The 14178-nt window shown below is 41.6% G+C and overlaps 1 long non-coding RNA gene across 1 annotated transcript in view; it reads right to left on the bottom strand.

Annotated features, from left to right (window-relative positions):
- LOC132407197 (uncharacterized) overlaps positions 1-14178 on the bottom strand; it is a 184570-nt gene that overhangs the window by 164642 nt on the left and 5750 nt on the right. Inside the window, exon 2 of the long non-coding RNA XR_009516398.1 lies at positions 5131-5240. This is a non-coding gene — a long non-coding RNA (uncharacterized LOC132407197). The remainder of the gene's footprint in view (positions 1-5130; positions 5241-14178) is intronic.

The following is a 14178-nucleotide window of genomic DNA, read 5'->3' as shown; positions in this document are numbered from 1 at the left end:
ACCTCCCATAGGAAAGGTCCTCTCCACAGCCACTCAAATTAGGTCCTTCAATATTCAATAGGTTTCAGTAAGAGCCACCACCTCCCCCCCCCCCCCCCCCATTCTTCTAAACTCTAGAAACTACAGGCCCAGAGCCATCAAATGCTCCTCATACGTTAACCCTTTCATTTCCAGAATCTTCCTCATGAACATCATATGGATCCTGTCCAATCCCAGCACAACTTTTCTTAAACAAGGAGCCCAAAACCGCTCACAATATTCCACATGCAGTCTTGACCAATGCCTCTAAAGCATTAGATCCTTCTCTTATATTCTAGACATCAGGAAATGAATGCAAACATTGTACTCGCCTCCCTTAACATTGATTCAACCTGCAAGTTAACCTTTAGGGAATCCTGCACAAGGACTCCCAAGTCACTTTGCAACTCTGATTTTTGAATTTTCATCCTGATTAAAAAATAGTCTACACCTTTATTCTTTCCACCAAAGTCCACAACCATGCACTTCCTTACCATAAGACACACGAGCAGAATTAGGCCTTTCAGTCCATCGAGTCCGCTCTGCCATTCCATTGTGGCCGATTTACTATCCCTCTGAACCTTTTACTCCTGCCTTCTCCCCATAAACTTTGACATACAATCAATTTATATATGTATCTTACATATTTCCAGTTACTGTTTTTTTTCCTACTATTATTGTGATCTTCATCTTAATTGTGTTATTTTGTGCTGCACCAGATCTGGAATGACAAATGCTTCATTCTTCTTTACACTTGTGTAATGGAAATGACATTAAACAATCTTGATACCTGGCTAAAGAAAATTCCTTCTTATCTCTGTTCTAAATGGATGGTCACTCTTTTCTGAGCCTGTGCCCTCTTGTTCCTAGACTCCCCAAATATAGGAAACATCCTCTCCACATCCACTCAATCCAGATCTTTCAATATTCGATAGGTTTCAATGAGATTCCCCCTTATTCTTCTAAACTCCAGAGTGTAGAGACCCAAGGTCCCTCTTTTCATTCGCAAGAACATTCTCATGACCTCCTCTGCACTCTCTCCAATGCAAGCACATTCTTTCTTGGATATGGGGCCCAAGACTGCTCATAATCCTCCAAGTGTGGTCTGACCAATACCTTATAAAGCCTCAACATTACATCTTTGTTTTTATATTCTAGTCCTCTTGAAATGAATGCTAACATTGCATTTGTCTTCCTCACCACAGACTCAACCTGCAAATTTAGAGAATGCTTCACAAGGGCTCCCAAAGGCCTTTTGCACCTCTGATTTCTGAATTTGCTTCCTGTTTAGAAAATAGTTTAGAAGTGAATAATCAGCTCCTTGCTCTTGTTGACTCTGAGTGAGAGTTGTTGCTGTGGCTCCACTCAGCCAGATTTCCAGTCTCCCCCCCCCCCCCCCGCCCCGTATGCTGATTTATCACCACTTTTGATTCGGCCAACATCAGTGGTGTTATCTGTCAACTTAAATATGGCATTGGAGCTACGCTTAGCCATGCAGACATAAGTGGAAAGCAAATAGGGCAGGGGATAAGCAGCCAACCTCATGGTTCTCCTGTGTTGATGGAAATTGTTTTATTTAAATTTATTTATTGACACAGCGCAGAGCAGGCCCTTCCAGCGCTTTGAGCTGTGCCGCCCAGCAATCCCTGATCTTAATCTTAGCCTCATCATGGAGCAATTTACAGTGACCAATTAACCTACCAAGCCGTACGTCTTTGGACTACGAGAGGAAAGTGGAAAACCTGGAGGAAACCCGTGGGGTCACGGGGACAACGTACAAACTCCTCACAGGCAGCGGTGGAGTCGTAGAGGAGGAGTTGTTGCCAATCCAGACTGACTGGGGTCTGCAAATAAGGTAAAAAAAACATAGAAACATAGAAAATAGGTGCAGGAGTAGGCAAGGATAATTGTATAATTAATCAAGGATACGATTGTATAAGGAGTTATTGAGGCCAGGGTCTTGAAGCTTGTTGAGGGGATGATAGTATTTAATGCCAAGTTGTAGTAGATAAAAGAGCATCCTGATATTCCAGGGCTGAGTGAAGAGCCACTGAAAAGGCATCTGCTCTGGACCTATTGTGCCAGTAGGCAAATTGGAGAAGATCTAAGTTGTTTCTCAGGCAGGAGTTGATGTGTTTCATTATTATCCTCTCAAAACACTTCATTCCTGTGAATGGAAGTGTTGAACGATAGTCATTGAAGCAGGTTACCCCACATTCTTCTTAAGCACCGGTATCATTGAAGCTTGTGTGAAACAGGTGGGTATCTCAGACTGTCAAGGTGAGAGGTTAAAGATATCGGTGAACACTCCAGTTGATCAGCACAGGAATTTAGTACTCATCCAGGTACTCCACCTGGTACGATGCTTCCTGTGGGCTCACTCGCCTGAAGGATATTCTTATGTTGGCCTCAGAGACAAAATTACTGGATCTTCGGGGTCTGTTGGAGTATGTGAATGTTTTGATGGTCAAATTGATCTCACCTGGGAGTGAAGCCCTGTTTTCACCTATGTCACTTGATTTTGCTTTGTAAAAAGTAATAGCATTCAATCTGTCAAGCATCCTTCATTGATTCAAGTTCAGTCAGGAACTGCCACTTCGCATGCAAGATTGATCATTCAGATCTATTGATGAGCCCTTGCACAGAGCCCAGTCCACTGACTCGAAGCAATCCCCTAACCACTCCAGGCCTCCCGCGACCACCCCTTTGTTATCCGTAACTCTGGAGCCTCTCTCTTCAGCCTTTGCCTGTATGCAGGTAGGAAAAGGCTAGCTATGCAACCAGATTTCCCAAAATGCAGTCTGGGCATGGAATGGTAAAATATTCCTTATTGTAGCATAGCAGTGTTCTAGTGTGTTGGGACCTCTGGTGCTACAGGTTATATGCCGATGGTAATCGGGCAGAGATTTCTTCAAATAAGCCTGATTGAAGTCCCCAACTATGATTTGAAATGCATTGGGGTGGACTATTCCTTGTTTGGTGACGGTGGCATGCAGTAACTCAACTGCCCCTTTCTTAATTTCAACAGCTCCATATCAACACTCGCCTCACATTAGTCAAAGTGCCTCTTGCTGATGAAGTATTCATTAAGGACCACTCCTACTCCTTCTCTGCCTCCAGGCGTGTGTTTCACTTTTTATCTCTGAGCAAACCAACCTTCACTAGAGTCATCCCCCTATTCTTCATGTATGTGTAAAACTCCTTTATCCTTCTTGCCAAAATCTTCTCGCCAAAATCTTCTCACCAAAATCTTCTCACATCCCCTTCAAGCTCTCCTCTAAGTCCCTTCTTAAACTCATTCCTGGCTATGTTACATGAACATGGCAGTGGACAAACCCAAGTGCAGAACACGGGCGTGGAGGTAGAGTCGGGAGGTGTTATTAACATAGCAAGCATAGAGTCAGCATCTAGGAGCGGTGTTAGACCTAGAACTGGTAGTCCTAAGAACCATGAAACAAGGTTACTCACACCAGAGTCAACCAACAAACTAGCAGCTCCTCATTGTGGTCACAGGTGTTTTATATTGCATTTGCTGATGGAAAACAGGTGTTTGTAGTTAGTGGAACCTGGGAATGATTGGAACTAAACGAGGTAATTGAGGCCCAATTCCTGAGGTAAATAGACAGATGGGCGATTGCCAAAAGGGACCATGACAGGCTACCTTATAACCTATGTCTGAGTTTTACTTGCTAAATCTTAAATATGTTTCCTTCTTCCTCTTGACTAAATAATACACCTCTTGTCAACCTTGTCTCACTGGGACAAGTTATCCAGAACCCCATGCAAGTGTTCCCAAACAATCACCACACTTCTGCTGTGCATTTCCCTGAAAATATTTGTTCTCAATTTACACTCCCTAATTCCATTGTAATTAGCCCTTCTCCAATTAATTACTTCCCCATATCTTCTGCTCCTATCCTTGGCTATGCCATGAACAACAGAGATGTTGTTCTTCAGTCTCATATTGAGTCTTATGAGAGTGTAGGGGAAATACAGAAATGTTAGAGTGCAAGTGGGATGAATAATTAGAATAACAGACAACTGGAAATGCTGGACAACTCGTGTGGATTAGAGGTGTCCTGGATTGACTTCAAATATTGTTACTATGCAAAAGTTTACAGTTGCCCCAAACATGCACCATCTGCAACTGCAGAGACAGCATTTGGAATAATCAGATATGCATGCCTGTATTTGCTTCCTGATAATTTAGGTTTAGTTTGAAATTATTTTTTTTAGACATTTTAAACCATATGTTGTTCATGTGAAAATAAGTGGGAAGGACTTCTGGAGAAGGACAGAGCACCAAAACCCCTGAGAAAGTAACTTCCCTCTACATTTTCTCCAGCAAATCATTTGTATTTAAGCTGGCGTCTACCTACAAGACCTGTTGCACATTCCACAACTATTTTGTTATTCTCATATACATAGAATTTAAATATTCAGGACCATATTATCCAACCAACTTTTATTTTTTCTTCAGTTAACAACAGCAGGCAGAATACATGGAAATAACTCAAGAAAACACTTACCTGCCCTGGACTGACCACCAAACCAGTGACTGCTTGTCAACCACAAACGTTGATGGGTATCTTGTGACAGTCAAATACCACTGTCCAGTTCTCGACCCCGCGCTGCACCTAGGTTGGAGTGGCTGCGCATGCACTAACTGCACACCATGCACATGTGTGTGTGTGTTTGTGCCCATGTGCTTAACATGGTCTCACTCTTTGGTTCATTAGTACGCTATATAGACTAAATAAGCTTCTGTATTCTGCGTGGCAAGTTCAAAAATTATTTTGTTATAATTTTAAAATGTTCTATCATTTAAAATTATAAACTTAGCAACTTTCCCTGCAAAGACTGTGTTAACTTGACAGCAAATGTACACTATATCAATTTGTTAAAGCTCCAAATGAAAATAATCAAACAACTAGATTTGTACTCCTTCCCCTTCTCCCACCTTCTGATTCTGGCTTCGTCACTCTTTCCAGTCTTGATGAATGATCTTGGTCTAAAACGTTGACTCTTTATTCCTCTGCATCAATGCTACCTGACCTGCAGAGTTCCTTGAAATATGACTGCATTTAATCCTATAAATATTATAAAAATTACCTGCTATCCTTGTAAATGTGTGTTCACATTGTCTTTGGTGCCAGAGGAAAATGATATTCAAGTTTTGCAGCTGCTCTGCATGAATTCCACTATCTTCCCAGTGCAACGTGCTGTAAGTAGAAAAATATTGCTAACTATTTATGTTTCAGCATAGAAAGAGAGAGAGAGGTGTAAAAGTTAACAGCCAGAATGCCTAAGTTGCTGTAGATAGATGTTCAGTTCCTGTCCTTTGGTACAGTTGTAACCACAGAAATAGCATTTTTTTGTTGGGTGCACCTTACTAAGGTAAAATCACTTCTTGCATTTCTCAATCCAAGCTGCATGTGAAAGATTTGCTCCCTGAAAACCTTCACTGTATACGGCCTCCTGCTGAGAGCTTATTTCCCCGAATTTCCCCAGTTCTTCCTCCCCTTTTCTAGATCTGCCAGTTCTGGGATGGCCGTTCTGTCAGATGAGAAGTGGTTGAGTAGACTAAGACACAATTTTCTGGAGTGTAGAAGAATTTCAGGTGACCTCATTGAAATATAGAAAAAAAATAATGCTCATCAAAGTAGATGAGGGTGGATGTTTCCCCAGGCTGAGGAGTCTAGAATTTGGGTCGAAAGATCAAACTAAAGGGCAAATCATGTAGGGTGAAATTTCTTCACCAAAAGCATAGTGCCCTTTTGAAATTGTCTATTCATTAGGATTGTGGAGGATCAATAACTGAATACAATCAAAACAGGGATTTATAGATGTTTAGATACCTATAGATCAAAGTATATAGGGACTAGACAGGAAAATACCATTGAGGTGGCATGTTTCTGTTATGGTGTTGAATGACAAAATGGGTTCAAGGTACTGAATGCATTACTCCTGCTCTCTAATTTGTTATATTCTCAATAGAATAGTCAGTACCGTTCATCATTTCTCAACAATACTGTGATCTAATTAATTTTTTTGATTTCAAATGCAAGAAGTCTGTCTTCACAAATAAACAGCACAATTTGTGACTGGAAAATTATCTGCATCATGTGAGTATGGGGTTTATATTTGAAGCATGCAATGCCATATGGTCGCAATCGATATCATTGGAGAAACTGGCAATGCTTACAACTTGTTGGGCTCAAATCAAAGTTTGCAAAGCCTGAAATTTATATAAATTGAGCCAGTCTGCCAGAGTCAGATTGGTGAGTTGCTGCTTGGGGAATGCATAGCAAATTGACTGATGAGACAGAAGTCTCCTGTGGCCCACTGAAATGAATTTAGAGGGTTGAAGTTGAGAGTGGTATGCGTTGAGGATCTTGTGGCCAAGTCAGTAGTAAGAATGCATCCAACTCAAAGCAGCACTGAAATGGTTAGACAATTGAACTCTAAAATCCTCATGTATAAAATCTGACCAATCTTCACAATCCGAGCATACAATGGGACTTTGTGATGAACTTTTATACTGAGTTGTCAGCTGAAGGAAATGCCGGTGTTTTTGCTTTCCTTGAACCTCTATTCTGGCATAAAAGTAATAAATCCACTGAGGGGCAGTAACTTTGGCTTCAGCAATCACATTGAGGGAATGCCCTATGGCTCACCCCATCACTATCTCACAGTAACCTATCCCATCGGTCCAGCTCTTAACAGTCCCCAACCCCACTGACACTAACCTGGGCTATAATCACCACCACTCATCTCTTGCACGGCAATCCAACACCAGAGAGATTCCTGTCCACGGTGACCAAATCACCAACTTAGCTGAACATCCACTCAACTTGGCACTTACACCATGGACACTTACCGGATGCTCACAGCCACTCACCACCTGGTTGCTAAACCAGTCAAGTTGACCCAGTCATATGTGGGCCCAGAGCCATTCAGACTCTCTTGGTCTGAAAAGTCCTACAAAATGGCCATTAATGTTAGATTAGCATCCACCAGGCCCATGCTTAAATTGCATTGGCCGGCTGCTCCTACACTTTTGGCAATTCAGGCAAGTTGGATCTGCAGGTTTCTTTTCCTTTTTAGGGAGTACACATTGAAATTGAAGTCCCAAAATTGAAACTAATGTTCTACATACTTACCCATTCTGCAAACTTAGCAATAATCCAACATATCCATCAACAGCATCACCTACCTTTTGACAAAAATTGAATACTTGACTTTTTTATCCGATCATTTATATTGTATACTAAAAACTGTGAATAGTTGCAGGCCCAGAAAAGGTTCTTTGAGAGAAACTAGTCACTTCCAAGCAATTTGCCCACCTTCCCTTCTGCCTCAATTTTTACCGTGGTCAATAATTTCTTCAAATTCTACAAACTTTAACTTAATAGCCTCTCAAATGAACAGAAAATTTAACATATTCAGTTCTTTTCCACCAAAAGATGTTAAGCTCATTGGTCTCTAGTTAACCCAATTACTTATGAGCAATGGTGGAGTGAGATTCACATGGCAACTATTCTGAAAGATTCTTGGGACACCAGCCATCTCTCACCTGACACCTTTATAAATGCCATGGCAGTGTAGCGGTCAGTGTGCCGTTATTACAGCTTGTGACGTCAAAGTCCTGATCAATCCTGACGTCCTCTATAAGAAGTTTGTTCACTTTCCCCATGGAATGTGTGTGTTTTCTCTCGATGCTCCAGTTTCCTCAAACAGTCCAAAGACATACCAGTTAGTAGGTTAACTGGTCATTGTAAATTGTCCCCTGATAAGGTTAGAGTTAAATCTAGTGTTCTCGGGGGTTACAATATGGCATGGCTTGAAAGGCAGAAGGGATTATTCTGTGCTGTAACTCTAAACAAATAGATAAACATGAGGTAGAACCAGTGGAATGCAAATTCACATAAAAGTCACAAATATTTCCAAGGGCTCAGTATCGATTTTTTGCACATCCGAGGCCTCTGTGTCATTATCCTTACTCTATTTACCTGCGTGGCCTCTGGTTTGCAAGAACAGTAACCAACTTCAACTGTGTGCAAACTTCTTTCCATATCACAACAGTAGATATGAACATATTAATTAATGTTCCTGTTTTAAAGAACTCTCCAGAGGGAAAACAACTATCCCCTGTTTAGCAGTCTCTTTGAAATCACAATCAAATCAAAATGTGGGTGTACTCAGCCACTTGTGATAGTGTCCAATCTGTAACCACACTCAGAAATAGGGAAATCTCCTACTGAATCCACATAGATTTACTCCTGCTTCAGAATGTGTTGTCGAGACATTAAGGACATAGAAATCAATCTTTGTGTAACCATAATAAATATGAAATATGGAGATAAGCAAGCCAATGATATAAAAGAACACCAAAAGATTTTTTCAGATATAGAAAGAGTGAAAGAGATGCAAGAGTGGATATTGGACTGCTGAAAACTGTTGTAAAGGGGACAAAGAAATGGTGGACAAACCGAATAGCTATTTTGCCGCAGTCTTCACTGTGAAAGACACTAACAGTGTGCCAGAAATTCAAGAGTATCAGGAGGTAGAAGTGAGTGTAGTCACTTTTATTACGGAGTAGCTTGGGAAGCTGAAAGGTCTGAAGGTAGATACATCACCTAGACCAGTGGTTCCCAACCTTTTTTTGGCCATGCCCCACCTAATCACCTCTAAAATCCTGATGCCCCGTGTGGTGATATATAATTCTTATTATTCAAAAAGTGAACTCCTATTCACCTGGAGGAAGCCTAAAAGACCATGAACTTGGTTTAAACAAACTTCCAAAGAACATGGCATTCATGAAAGAGAAAAATAAAAGAACCAAAGGACTGTTAAAGTTCTGAGGAAGAAATTACTAAGAAATTGTAAAAAAAAGAACATTAAGTGATATTAAAATAATAATAATAATAATAAATAAAACAATGCCGATTCGTTTCTACAGCATACAAAGACAGATACACCGTTTAAAAGAGATGATGCAATGTACACACCTTCACACCTCCAAGAACCGAAAGCTACTGCGAAAAGCAGCATTGGCGTGACCTCGTACGAGTTTCTTACGCGTTTGGACTTGTTCATTCGTTCCTTCCTACATCAGTCAATTCATTAATTTAATTATGAAAGCCATTTGATAGTTGTAATGATGGTGATACACTATATATACAGTACATACGCAATTACACATGTACATACACACAAGTATTTTTATGTATGCATTCTGCATATACACATATGTATTAACTCGCACACACACTCATACTCACACAGACTTACTAGAAAAAATTCACTGTTAATAACTCATTTTCGAATTGCCCCCCTTAAAAATCAAATTACCCCCTGTGGGGCATACGCCCCACGTTGGGAACCACTGACCTAGACCAATAGACACCACCCCAGAGTTTTGTAGAGGCATTAGTACTTAAGAATCACTATATTCTATAATGTTTCTGGAGGACTGGAAATTTTCGAATGTCACTCCACTCTTTAAGAAGGGAGAAAGGCAAAAGACAGGAAATAAGAGACCAGTTAGCCCACCTTCAGTGGTTGGCAAGATGTTAGAGTCCATTATTAAAATATGAGGTTTTAAAATACTTGGAAACACATGGCTAAAATCTGCATGGTTTCCATCAGGGGAAATCTTGCCTGGCAAATCTTTTGGAATTCTTTAAGAAAGTAACAGGCAGGATAGAGAAAGCAGAGTTGGTGACTCATAAACACAAGAAATTCTGCAGAAATCCAGAGCAATACACATGAAATGCTGGAGGAACTCAGCAGACCAGGCAGCACCCGTGGAAATGAGTAAACAGTTGACGTTTCAGGCCAAGACCCTTTTTCAGGACTTGAAAGGAAGTGGGAAGATGCCAGAATAAAAACGGAGGAGAGAGGGAAAGGAGGACAACTGGAAGGTGATATGTGAAGCTGGGTGGATAGAAGGGTAAAGGGCTGGAGAGGAAGGAATTGGAGAGGAGAAAGGGAAGGAGCAGGGGACCCAGGGGAGGTGAGAAGAGGTAAGAGACCAGAGTGGTGAACAGAAGTGGGGTTGGTGAGGGGAAAAAAATTAGCAGAAGGAGAAATCGATATTCATGCCATCCAGTTGGAGAATACTCAGACAGTATACAAGGTGTTGCTCCTCTACCCTGACAGTGGCCTCATCGTGGCACAAGAGGACTTCATGGATTGACATGCCGGAATGGGAATTAAAATGTTTGGACACCAGGAAGTTCCGCTTTTGGCAGATGGAGCACAGGAACTCAATAAAGTGGTCCTCCAATTTATGATGGGTGTCACCAAGGATGCAGTGAGAGCACCGGACACAAATAGGAAACTCCAGCAGATTCGCAGGTGAAGTTTTACCTTACCCGGAAGGACAGTTTCGGGCCCTGAAGGGAGGTGAATGGGCAGGTGTAGCACTTTGGCCACTTGCAGGGGTAAGTGCTGGGAGGGAGATAAGTGGGGAGGGACAAATGGACAAAGGAATGACAGAGGGAGCGATCCCTATGGACAATGGAGTGGGAAAGTACATAAGCACATAAGAAATAGAAGCCATCCGGCCCCATCGAGCCTGCCCCACCATTCAATAAGATCATGGCTGATCTGTCCGTAAACTCAGCTCCATCTACCTGCCTTTTCCCCATAACCCTTAATTCCCTTACTATGTAAAAACCTAACTGTTTCTTAAATATATTTAGTGAAGAAGCCTCAACTGCTTCCCTGGGCAGAGAATTCCACAGATTCACCACTCTCTGGGAAAAACAGTTTCTCCTCATCTCCATCCTAAATCTTCTCCCCTGAATCTTGAGGCAATGTCCCCTAGTTCTAGTCTCACCTACAAATGGAAACAACTTTACTACTTCCATCTTATCTATCCCTTTCAAAACTTTGTATGTTTCTATAAGATCCCCTCTCATTCTTCTGAACTCCAGAGAGTGTTGTCCAAGGCGACTCAATCTCTCCTCATAGGTTAACCCCTTCATTTCTGGAATCAACCTGGTGAACCTCCTCTGCACTGCCTCCAAAGCTAGTATATCCTTCCTCAAGTATGGAGACCAGAAATGCACACAGTACTCTGGGTGTGGCCTCATCAGTACCCTGTATAATTGCAGCATGACCACCCTGCTCTTGAATTTAATTCCTCTAGCAATGGCCAACATTCCATTTGTTTTCTTAATAACCTGTTGTACCTGCAAGCCAACTTTTTGCGATTCATGCACAAGCACTCCCAAGTCCCTCTGCACAACAGCATGCTGCAAACTTTCACCATTTAAATAATAATCTGCTCTTCTATTATTCTTTCCAAAGTGGATGATCTCGCATTTACCAGCGTTGTATTCCATTTGCCAGACCTTGTCCCTCTCACTTAACCTCTCTATATCCCTCTGCAGACTCTCCCCATCCTCTGTACAATTTGCTTTTCCACTCAGTTTAGTGTCATCAGCAAATTTTGCTATGCTACACTCAGTCCCCTCTTCCAAATCATCAATGTAAATGGTAAACAGCTGCGGGCCCAGCACCAACCCCTGCGACACACCACTCACCACTGATTGACAACCAGAGAAACACCCATTTATACCAACTCTCTGCCTTCTATCGGTTAACCAATCCACTATCCATGCCAATACATTTCCTCTGACTCCATGCATCCATATCTTATTTAAAAGTCTCTCGTGTGGCACCTTATCGAACGCCTTCTGGAAACCCAAGTATACAACATCCACCTGTTCCCCTCTATCCACCACACTCATTATGTCCTCAAAGAACTCCAGTAAGTTTGTCAAACAGGACCTGCCCTTTCTGAATCCATGCTGCGTCTGTCTAATGGAACCATTCCTTTCTAAATGTTTTACTATTTCTTCCTTAATGACAGCTTCAAGCATCTTCGCAACTACAGATGTTCAGCTAACTGGCCTATAGTTGCCTGTCTTTTGCCTTTTTTAAAAAGTGGAGTGACATTTGCTGTCTTCCAGTCCACTCAGACCTGCCCAGTGTCTAGAGAATTTTGGTAAATGATTACCAACGCGTCTACTATAACCTCTGCCAACTCTCACAGCAACCTGGGATGCATCCCATCAGGACCAGGGGACCTACCTACCTTCAGACCCTTCAGTTTGCTCATCACTATCTCTTTAGTGACAGTGATTTTATCGAGGTCCTCCCATTTTGTCCGTAACATCATTCTTTGGCGTATTAGACATGTCCTCCACCATGAAGACTGACACAAAATAATCGTTCAATGCCTCAGCCATTTCCTTATCACCCAATATCAATTTCCCCTTCTTGTCTTCCAAGGGACCTACATTGGCTTTAACCACCCTCTTCTGCTTTATATATTTATAAATAATTTTGCTATCTTTTATACTTTTTTATAAGTTTTTATACTTTGTCAAATTTACTTTCATACTCTATTTTCCCTTATTTCTCGTTTAGTTGTTCTTTGTTGCTTTTTAAAGTTTTCCCAATCCTCCAGTCTCCCACTACTCTTTGTGACTTTGTACACATGAGCTTTTAATGTGATACTATCTTTTATTTCCTTAGTTATCCAAGGCTGGCTCTCCCCACACTTACTGTTCTTTCTTTTGACTGGAATATACTTCTGTTAAGCACTGTGAGAAATCTCTTTGAAAGTATTCCACTGTTCCTCAACTGTCCTACCAAACTGCCTGTGCTCCCAGTCTACATTAGCCAACTCCTCCCTCACCCCACTGTAGTCTCCCTTGTTCAAGCATAATACACTAGTTTTAGATCTAACTATTTCATCCTGCATCTGTATGTGAAATTCAATCATACTATGATCACTCTTTCCAAGAGGATCCCTGACTACAAGATTGTTAATCTTACCTGTCTCATTGCTCAGGACTAGTTCTAAGATAGCATTTTCCCTTGTAGGTTCACTAACATGCTGCTCAAGAAAGCCAGCATGGATGTATTCTATGAAGTCTCCTCAAGACTTCCTTGACCAACCTGATTCACCCAATCTATGTGGAATCCCCCATGACAACTGCCATTCTGTTCTTACAAGCCTCAGTTATTTCTTGGTTAAACACCTCTGTTACTGCAATGTAACTCCCACCAGTTTCTTTTTCCTTTACTATTCTTAATCTCTACCCAGATGGACTCAACATTCTGCTTAGTAGATCCTATATCATCTCTCACAATCGCCCCGATCTCATCCTTAATTAAGAGCACCACCCCATCTCCTTTGCCTTCCTGCCTATCTTTCCGTATTACTTGATACCCTTGGATACTTAATTCCCAGTCATCTCCACCTTGCTACCAGGTTTCTGTAATGGCCACCAAATCATATCCCTTGATATTGATCCGTATCACAAGTTCACTAACCTTGTTTCTAATACTACAGGCATTTAGATAAAGTGCCCTTATACTCATTATCCTTTTAGAATCTAGTGACCTATGTGATTTTTGCTTTTTATTTCTATGCACATTTATGTAAAGATGTGTTAGTGGTAGGATCCCTTTGGAAATGGCAGAAGTTGTAGAGAATGATGTGTTGCATGAAGAGGCTCATTGGATGGTAGGTAAGGACAACAGGAACTGTTAAGGCAGTGTGAAGATGGGGTGAGTATGGATGTTTGGGAAATGGAGGTGATATGGGTGATGAAGGAGGACATGGAAAGGAAAGACACATCCTGGGTACAGATGTGGTGGAGATGAAGGAACTGAGAATGCTATTTACTTGGATTTTTAGAGATCTTTGACAGGGTACCACGCATGAGGCTGCTAAACAATATTCAAGCCTGAGATATTACTGAAAAGATACTAGTATGGGCAGACAATTGGCTGACTGGCAGGAGGCAAACAGTGGGTGTACCAGCAGATAGAAAATAGAAACATGGCCCTACATTGGAAATAACATGGGCCTTTCTGTTTGGTCGCTTCTGATTAGTGGTGCTCTGCAAGGATCAGTTTTGGGTCCGCCACTTTTTACATCATTGCAGAATTGATGGCTTTGTGGCCAAGTTTGCAAACAATATAAAGACAGGTGGCAGGGCAGACAGCGTTGAACAACCAGGGAGTCTGCAAAAGGACTTAGACAGATTGGGAGAATGGGCAAAGAGGTGGCAGATGGAATACAGTTTCAGGCCATGCTCTATTAGTAGAAGGAATTAAGGCATGGACTGTTTT

Source organism: Hypanus sabinus, chromosome 17 (assembly GCF_030144855.1).
Source record: "Hypanus sabinus isolate sHypSab1 chromosome 17, sHypSab1.hap1, whole genome shotgun sequence".
NCBI classification, from domain to species: domain Eukaryota; kingdom Metazoa; phylum Chordata; class Chondrichthyes; order Myliobatiformes; family Dasyatidae; genus Hypanus; species Hypanus sabinus.
The sequence above is the reverse complement of the archived record's forward strand: the minus strand, read 5'-3'. Positions and strand labels throughout refer to the sequence as shown.